Below are 10260 nucleotides of genomic sequence, written 5' to 3'. Positions count from 1 at the left end.
AATTGTTCTTATCTATCGGTTCTTATCTACACAGAAAAATATTCCGTGGATCTAGGTGCTATCAGTATTTTTAACTCTCTTACATCATCAAGACCTCAACTGTGTAAAAGGATGATACTTTCTGCGTACTACAAGCTTACTTCCAACAGGTCAATAATTTGTTTTACAATTGGTGGGTCTCATCTCCTAGGCTAATAATCCTCCACATCAAAGGGAGCGTGTTCGAGAAACGCTTCAAAAATAATGTCTGAAAAACGCGTTCTTAGAAAATATTGGGACCGGACTTCTTTCGATATTCAACCAAATTCACGGTTGGGTGAGAACGACTTGATATAAAAAAAACACAAAGATTAATTTTGATTAGTTTTATTGCCCGCACAAAGCAGGATGAGAAGAAAGAAAACGAAAACGAGAAAACAGTAAACAGTGAATTGCGCATGAAAGTGATATGATAAAACGTCAAGCGGAGATGTAGAAAGAGAACCGCTGTAAATTTACACACACAGTCAGCGCTAACGCAGAGATAAGATGAGATGAGAAGCGGCAGATTTGAACAGAGCGATTGGGCTAAAAAAAGGCTAATCTCTCATGTTTAGGGTTGCAGTGTGTCGGCTTTCTCAGATGGGCTTTGCATCGCTTCTAACCGGTAATAATCCAGTTTGGATCTAGGCTTTGAACCGTGTTAGAGCACTTCATTTCAAGATCGTAACGGTATACTAGGAGGAAATATAGTCAGCATTGCGTTCATTGCGTCTTCTATCCTCTTTCCTCTGTGCTCTATGCGCTGTCCAATGTTCTCCTTTGTCCTATGTTCTATGTACCCTGTCCTCTGTTCTCTATCCTCTGTCTTCTCCCCTGTCACTTCTGGACTCTGTCCTCAGTCCGCTGTCCCATCCTTTGTCCTCTGTCTTCCGTCCCGTTTCTCTGTCTTTTGTGTTCAGTGTTCTGTGCTCCATGCTCTGTTCTCTTCTCTGTCTCCTCCGTGCTCTGATTTGTGCTTTGTCCTCTATCGTCTGTGAGCGTCCTCTGCTATCTATCCTCTGCTCTTTGCCCTCCATTCTTTACCCTCTGTTCTCTGTTCTTTGTCTTCAGCCCTCTGTCCTCTATGCTCTATACCCTGTCCTTTGTTTTTCGTTCTCTACCCTCTGTTCGCCGTCTTCCGTCATGAGTCTTCCGTGGTCTGAGCCTAGGCCTCAGTTCTCTATGCTCTGTCCTATGTTCTAGCGCCATGGATTGTTCCAAGCCCGGTACAGAGAAAGGAGGAGGAGGAAGAGTTACGACAGCCTAACTGGCCGCGTAGGCGAGGAGTAGGTGGGGTCAACCTCATCTGGACTAATTGTATTTACAATTCCGTCAAGGTAGTGATTCCATCAGGGGAGGGGAGCGTGGAACTACTAGTTGTCAATAAAGTTGGTAAAACCCAATACAGTTACAATCGCTTTCGAGATCCGGTTGTCGTTCGATAGTGGGAAAACTACTTTTGATAGTATATCTCGAATAGTTTACCGGGGAATATTAATAAGCACTGGACCTTAATCAAAAGTGCTCTTTTCTCGGATGCAAGTGAAGTCGTTGGGCACGTCCCGAAGGGTTCCCATAAGGTCTAGGTGATTGCTGGGATTTCGCGGATTGAGGAGCATAGGCTTGCGCTTCAAGGAAAGTGCAACGTAGCTCCCAGATGGCAGCGTTACCTGACATGTATGGGTGCCATGAAGTTTGGTACTTGTTTCGGAACTGTTCACTGGTGAGCACTAGATCAACTTTGATCATCGCAGTGAACTGCGGTAGCAACTCGCGAGGGGTTGCACTCCGGTGCATATTTATTTTTTAGGATGCTGATCATGTTAACCGCGTTCTAGCCCTTTCCAGTTCTGTTATGAAGATTGGACACCGCCCTGAGCCGGCAGTGTGCGCAACGTTTTCTTCTGATGTAACTCTTCTTTTATGCAGGTATTCGCTTTATGGCCAACCTGGTCACATCTGTGACATGTTGACCTCCTGTAAGGTTCCCGTGCGCCCATTATTTAAACATTTGTAATCTTTGGTTGGGGCAACCCGGACTTGTATCCTACATAATATTCAATCAATTCTGATTTTCCCACTATTAAGAAGCTTCCTCGCGTGTTTCTCGGTAACTTCCACTACAACGAGTTTTTGGTCTCGGCAGTTTGCAAAGATGATACCAATCCGGACTTAGGTTACCTCCGGACATTCGCGATTGATTGCCTCTTCTACATCGTTCTTTTCTGTGAGGCAATCAAGGTTTCGGATTTCCAGAGAGCATGTGGGTTCTAGGCTAGAAACCGAAGCTTTCCCTCCCAGCGGTGGTTGTGAAATACACCGAGGACGTGAAACTTTAACCAAGTAAAACTATTGATGCCATCAAATCATGTTTACGAATAGTTAAACTGGCCCTGGAGGACAAAAATACCGAAACGGTCCAATTATTACCAATCGCGGGATAAACAATACTGCACTGGATCGGTAATCACGAGGGTCTTTTCAAAATCGATTACTAGATATCTGGGGACAGTGGAGTTTTAAGGGCCACCAGAACTACGCACGGGTGAAGGTAGCAAAGTCTAGTCCATCTCTAGCAAGGATTACCTAATAATGGGGGTCAAACTATAAGGGCGTTTGACACCACTGTGAATTGGGAGATGGCGCTAGGAAAGAGCTGAACAGGAGATTGCAGCCACGGCGGGGAAATTCTGAAAAAGGCCGATGAACCCAGACACTGATTCCGGGATTGAGAAATGGGTCGAACGAAAGCACGATGGATTAAATTATCACCTGACACAATTTCTAACAGATAGGGTGGATAAAGCAAGTACACCTCGCTTTGGATTGGATGAGCTTCCCGACTGTCCTGAATTTGCTGCGAAGATCCGGAGCATGTTATGTTTCGGTGTCCCAGATTCGCGGATGTAAGAAGCTAACCAAGTTTACAGAGGCTGATCGACCGCCCCAGCGGGGCCCATGATCGCGAGCAGATGCTGAGGTCGGAAGAAAATTGGAGTGCAACAAACGCAAGTTTAGCTGCGATATAAAACGGCGTGTGACTTGACCGTGTCGCTGTAGATCAGATCCCTCCCTGCAGAGTAATATTTCACGGTGGTCCTGTAAGGATATCGGCAGAGAAGTGGGATGGTTTTAGTTGGGGTTAATCCCACACACTGTTGCAATCACTCTGTCGCTCGTTTTCCTAATTAAATTAGTCATCACGAAATTTGCTCTTTTTTCCCAGATCGTTCAAAGGAAAGGAGATATTGGGTGATAATGGATATATCGGATATTAAAGTTTTTAAAATATTTTTCAATTTTTCGCCAGTTTGATAACTTTTTCATCTTTATGTATTAACGCTCATTACTGGCGGGAAGGCTGCGAAGCACCTGAAGACGAAAAAGGTGTCAGATCAGGACACAATCTGTTCTACACGTGCAGTTGAGCCGCTTATTTCTTTTCCCTTTGTCTACGCTGTAGCTATCTGACCGTGTTTATATTTAGATTATGGCGCCTATCCAGATTGAGGATCTACATGCTTTAGGATTAACATTAGCAACATGAGCGGTATTTTATCTGCTTCTTTCCAAGGTCAATCTGACAAGAGAAAGCGTTCAATAATATGAAATATTCCCTTTTTTGGTTTCTTTGTCCTATCATAACACTCCTTAACTTTCCCAACTACCCCTCTTAATTTCATAATTGCCATCCAGTCCTTCATCGACATACAACAACATCATTTTCGAATAATAAATTTTACTATTTTTTTAAAAACAACCTAACAATTGGTCGCTTTCCCCTAAATTCAGGAACTCAATTACATGTGAATAATTCCAAATTTTATTTTTTGATAATGTTCAAATGGTGCAACCGAAAATTGACCGGGCTAATTGTTGACCCTCATAAACTTACCCATATTGAGTATTATCGGAAGCAGGCAAGCGATTGATCGTTGTTGGGAGAATTGGTATGCCACATAATGCAACGCTAAAGGGTTCAGTTGTTGCTGTCATTGAGCTTGCTTGGAGTTTTCAGTTTAAGGCCGTGTTCACTGGAATCAGGATGATTGGACGGACAGCTGATGGACTGGACATAAGGAGATCATTTTGGTTCTTCAAGTCGTGAAGATGTTGTTCCAGTTCTAGTTCATGAAATCATGAAGCTGGCTCTAGGCGGTGTCTAGGTTCCAAAATACACTCCATATCGATATCTGCTTAAAAATATATATATATAATTATAAAAATTTGTAGTAATATAGATTATAGTATAATACTATGATGATGCTAACAAAGTTACAGTAGCTCTAAGTTGACTTTACCGTGTAAATTTACTGTAACTCAATATCACACTAAAGTGTCTGACATGCTAAATGCTTATACATAACGGGCTACGTACAAATAGGATAGTTCTGCGCTCAAATATATACAGAGAAGAAACAAACAAAACCTTTCATACCTAAAAAAACAAGGACTAACGGTGTTGTCCAGGGCAGAGGTAACCCATCAGATGTTGTCTCACCTCTGCCCTGGGAGCAGCGTGACCGAAAGTGGCAACAGGTGAAAAACGCTCCTTTATATAATCGCAAAAACACGATAAGGGCGCGGATTATACCCTGTAAACCGCTAGATTATTGTTTGGGATATGGGGGACCAAAAACCTAGATGGAGATATGGACTTAGGATCCTCCATATTTCAAACAACGTTTCGGTTTCCCAATTTATTTATCCTTTTATTACTTGATAATTTTTTTTTGTGATTCTTCTAAAATTTTGGACTTTCTGCATGCATTTAGATAACAAAAAATATAATGAATGTTAACTAAATATTTCCGATATCAGAACTTCCTTTTCCCCTATTTCTATCTAGCCCCGTAAAACTTTCATTTCAGTAAAGGGCATCCTCCAATAGAATTGCAAAGGAACTAGAGGAGGCTGTCCTGTCCATGAAGAATAAAAAAGCATCAGGACCGAATTGGGTGTGAAGTGTTGAAACTCGTATATATATAAAAATAATGCCGAACTTGCTACTCAGCTCGTATCTAAATACAAGCCCAATTTGCTACTCAGCGCATTCAATGCATGTTTGACATGTTTTTCCCTCGCGCTGGAAGGTTGCGAGGCTTGTGCTGATAAGTAGGAGTGCCGTCAGTGTACGTCCGCTCAGTATGTTGGATACAGCGGGGAAGCTGCTTGAGAAGCTCATCAAGCCACGACTGCCTGATGCAATACGTGCTGCGAGAGACCACCACCAACACAATATTTGCTTTAGAGTCTGGGCGATCTACAATTACCGCTATTTAAGAGGTAATCCAAGTGGTAAAACTGGCTGAGGCACATGGGCGCCACCGTTGGAGCGCGTTGGAGCTCATCGCACACCAGGAATGCGGATGTAGCGAGTAAGCTGATGGATGACTGAATAGGGATTATTCCTAGCTCTGAAGAAAACCGAGGTCATTGTGCTGACCAAGAATAAGAGGGCTCCCAAAGTCCTCCCTGTTCAGGTTGGTGAAACCATGGTCTTGTCGAAGCTGGCGATGAATTACCTCGACACGAAAATCAGTTTTTTCGAGCAGATTCGTATTGCGGCTGCAATGTTTCCGATTTGCCGACTAATGTCCAATGTCGGAGAAACCTTACAGTCCATCCACCTTTACGGTTCCGAGGTACAGGTTGACTCCCTCAGTAGGGAAATATACCGCAAGCGCTTAGCGCAAGTATGAAGTTGAGAGCTTGAGGTTAACTATTATTTAACCTAGTTGGTCAGCTTACCTGCACATAATCGGGAAATCACAATTGCCCGGCTGCATTTATTGCAAGGATGTGATGAATGATGCACAGCCACAGCTTTTTCTTCTGTAGATGGTGGGAGCACCATTGCCATCTTCTTTCAAGGAATGAGTGCTTTGCGTAACTGGACACCATAATTGAGTCCATGCTGCAGAGTGATGGCACGTGGAGCCGAGTGGCATGTTACACTCAAGGCATTCTTAAGGCGAAAAAGAAGGAAATGGAGAGGAGAAATGCCAGGGTAGCTGAGGCTCTCTGCATGCACTGGGTTTTGGTCGTGTACTGAATAGGCCTGACCTGACGTAATGTGTCAAACAATTCCGGGCCAGAGTCCAAGACGCTCCAGAGGGTGTTTTAGCCGGTAGTAGTCCGATACTTTATGCGTAAATGTATTTCATCTCCCTTCCTCAAGCTGTTTTCTTCTTAAAGGGCTGACCTCTTCTTTTGAATCAAAAGCACAACCTAAACAAACGTGTTCCTTATCTCTACGTGTTAGAGCGCTGAGCTGTCGTAGTGGAAGATTGCGGTTTAAATCTCACTGGTGGCAGAGGGATTGGTCGACCCAGTTGTAAATGAGTTCCTAAGTCAAATCAGGGTAGTAATCTCGGGCAAGCGCAATGTTGACTACATTGTCTCCTACTGTAGTTTACCGTCAACGTCTTGAATGAAGTACTCTAACACATTTCAAGGCCCTGATCCAATATTGATTGTTGCGCCAACGATTATTGTTATTACTTCCACGTAAGTTCCGAATCGACAGTTGTGTCAACTAATGGGCTCCTTGGTTTACTTGGAAATATACACAGCTATAGTTATCCGTATTCTCGTGGCACTATAAAATGGCAATCACTCAATTTTCATTGCAAAGGTCAACATTTAATGTCTACAGTGCCCAAGTCTTTATTACTTAAACACATCATTGCCGCAGATGCAATGAACTGCATCAAGTTCACGTGTCTCAAAAGATGGAAAGTAAAAAGTGGTTCAATTTAAAATTGTCTTCTCCTTACGTCCAGTTTTTGGATCCCTGAACTAAAACTTTCTGTTATTCTGGAAAATTATTCAGTTTCCAAGGCTTCCTTCCAGGTAGCGTGCGTATGCATAATTTGTGCGTAAGAAGTTTCTCGATCCCCGCGTGAACTTGAAAGAAACTTGTCCAACCTACTAAGACTGGTGGGATCAGATTCATCGTGGATCCGTACTGAATCACCTTCACAGATCAAAATGCTTTCAAATGAAATGTTTACTTTCCTACTGAGAGCTTTCCTCGTTTGAGAAAGACGACTCACAGTGTCGCAGTAATTATCTAAATATAAAGTCAATTATCTAAAGTGTTTGGGTTTGCGCACTTCACAATTACAATAAACATAAACGGACATGGGTACTAATTTCATTATCTGTAATGAATTTCCACTCAGACTCCGAATCTGCGTACGTGGACCTGAATAAATGGAAGAGAATGACACTATCTGGGAACATAACTGTGTGTATGGATGTGGGTTCACTTGTGTTGTAATTAGCAAGTGTGCTGTAATAACCGCACAATGGAGACGAAAAACGTGGGCCCATTGTATGCACATCGAACGCAACTGAAAAGTGAATTTGAGAGAAGACGATCAGGTGCAGGTAGCTCCAGCATCATCAATCACTGATTGCGGCTAACAAAAAATCCTAACAAAAGTTATGTCGTTTCTTTGACAAAAGCCAACAATACCACAATAACCTCTTTGCCTAGTCATGCCACGTATATTTGGCTGTTCGGTTGACGTTTGGGACACTCTTCCTAACTAAATTTTTTTATAATCGAGTTATCGGAATTCCAACTGATGCCGGATGTTTCTTATTAGGAGCACTAAATGCTATGTAACTGGGATTGGATAATCCTACCTTCAACGCAAACGACTTTGGTGCTGCAGCCGGTGGTGGCTCAACAGGAAGCAGGACATGGGTTGATGAATGTATCTGTTGATGATTCCTTACACACTAAACCAGAGGGGAATCTATCGACTGAACATGACTCTGGGCGAACATTATTTATTGGCAGTTTAAGCTGAGGCCATCAATGCACTCAAAAGGAGTAAAGTCACTGGGTTTGACGGCCTCCCAGCAGAGTTATTCATCGCAGCATATGCAATTACTGCAAACCTTATTTGGAGAGTGGAAGAAGGGGATGATTGTTAAGATTCCAAAGAAGGGTACCCGTTTTGAATGTGACAATTGGAGAGGTAATTGCGTGCTTGCTGCCGTCGCAAAGATAATAGTTAAAATAATCCTGGAACACATCAAAACACATCTTGGAAGCTTGATTGACAGAGAACAGGCTGGTTTTCGTTCAAGCTCCTTTTGCATTGACCACATAAACACCATATGGATCATTCTGGAACAGTGCGCGGAGTTTAGATTTCCATTTTGCCTGCGTGAACAGGCAGCGTATCTGGCGTGTTCTATGTAAGAAGGGCTGTCCGAAGGAACTCATAACTACTATCAGAGTGGTATATTCTATCGGCGAGGTTCTTCATGCTGCCTAGTCCGGAGGACGTGGATGAGTTCAATGGACTATGATATCTTTCCTCAAACACTTCGATTGCGTTGATGAGATCTGTTTACACTCTCGCCGGTTCATTTTGGCCCTAGATTTGGAAAGTAGAGTTGGACCGGAGATAAACCTCAACAAAATCAAGGTTCTTAGTTTGACGGGTCTTCGCATCCTTCCTATCTATATTAATAGGCAGAGCATCGCAAGCGTTAATTAATTTATATAGATAACAAGTTTGGTATCTGTCGGCGTTGGCACTGAAATGGATGTCACCCGATGTATTAACAGCGCTAGATCCGCTTTCGCTGTCTTATATAAAATCTGAAAAGGCATCTCGACATCAAGATTGAGTTGAGACCATTTTGAACTAGTAGTCTTTTTGTGTTGCTTGTACTGAAGTAGCACATGTCAAGTAACCACGAATAACTCGATATTTGTCTGAGAGAGATGTATCATCAGAATACACTGGCCTAATAGTACCCGTACTAATGTTACTACGCTATATTAATGGAAGGTGGGAGTGACAGTGACCAGGTCACATATTAAAAAGGGGCCACAATTACATTGCTGGCTACGCCATGCAGTGGACCCCACAGTCACAGGATGACCGACGGGTGGGTGACCCCAGGAGCATTTGGCGATCAGCAGTAGAGCAGCATCACGAAAAGTGAATGATTGGGTGTAGGTGTGGTTGATGCGGGTAATTGGTTACCATATAAATATGTACAGTACCGGAATCAATCACGGAAAAATCCGCGGAAGACATGCTTTTCGCTTAAATGGCATTTTTCCATTTAGTGCCTACGACGCAACCAGTCAGAAAGGAAAGTACTGCAATTCTCACTTTTAGGGAAACTGGAAATATGACTATGGCCACCCGTTCGCGGTACTGCTGAATAAATTGATCAGTTAGCGGAAGAGGAAGGCTTGGCAGAAAGAACTTCAGCCACTAGGGAGGGGATACAGGCCTTTCCTTTCCAGGAAAAAGAAACTGGTAATAGAGGTTACATGCCTAACAGCGGTATGTCAAAATGAAGTCTTGCGGACCGGGCGCTAGAAACCTGCGAGGGCTCCCATGCGACGGCAGAGGAAGGCACTTTCAAACTCCTTGGGACTGAAGACGGGACATGGCTGCACTACCAGGTGTGGTAATATGCAGAGAAGTCGAACGGATCATCATCAACAGCGCAAAAGCAGGTGTCCGGTCTAGGCAAACTGTCTCGCGTCTTGACCTACACCATCGCTCCATCTCAGGTATGGTCTGGCTCGTCTTCTTTTTCTACCATAAATATTCCCCTTATAGACTTTCCGGGCTGGATCATCCTCATCCATACGGATTAGGTGATCCGCCCCCGTAACCTATTGAGCCGGATTTTATCCACAACCAGACGGTCGTGGTATCGCTCATAGATTTTGTCGTTATGTAGGCTACGGAATCGTCCATCCTCATATGAAGGCCAAAAATTCTCCAGAGGATTCTTCTCTCCAACGCGGCCAAGAATTCGCATTTTTTTTGCTAAGAACCCAGGTCTCCGGGGAATACATAAGGACTGACAAGATCATAGTCTTGTACAGTAAGAGTCTTGACCCTATGAGAGACGTTTCAATAATAATAATAATAACGACGTTTCAAGCGAAACAGTTTTTGTAAGCTGAAATAAGCTCCGTTGGCTGCCAACAACTGCGCGCGGATTTCATCGTCGTAGCTGTTATCGGTTGTGATTTTCGACCCTAAATAGGAGAAACTTTCAACTGTCTCAAAGTTGTAGTCTCCTATCTTTGTAGTTTACGTTTGACAAGTGTTATTCGATGTTGTTTGTTCTTTGGTTTTTGGCGCTGACGTTGCTATCATGTACTTCGTCTTGCCTTCATTAATGTGCAGCTCAAGATCAGGATGAAGATAGACTGTACATCTCGGGTTGTTGTTCCAATAA

The sequence above is a fragment of the Hermetia illucens genome, chromosome 1 (assembly GCF_905115235.1).
Source record: "Hermetia illucens chromosome 1, iHerIll2.2.curated.20191125, whole genome shotgun sequence".
In the NCBI taxonomy this organism is placed as follows: domain Eukaryota; kingdom Metazoa; phylum Arthropoda; class Insecta; order Diptera; family Stratiomyidae; genus Hermetia; species Hermetia illucens.
This window is presented reverse-complemented; position numbering follows the sequence as displayed.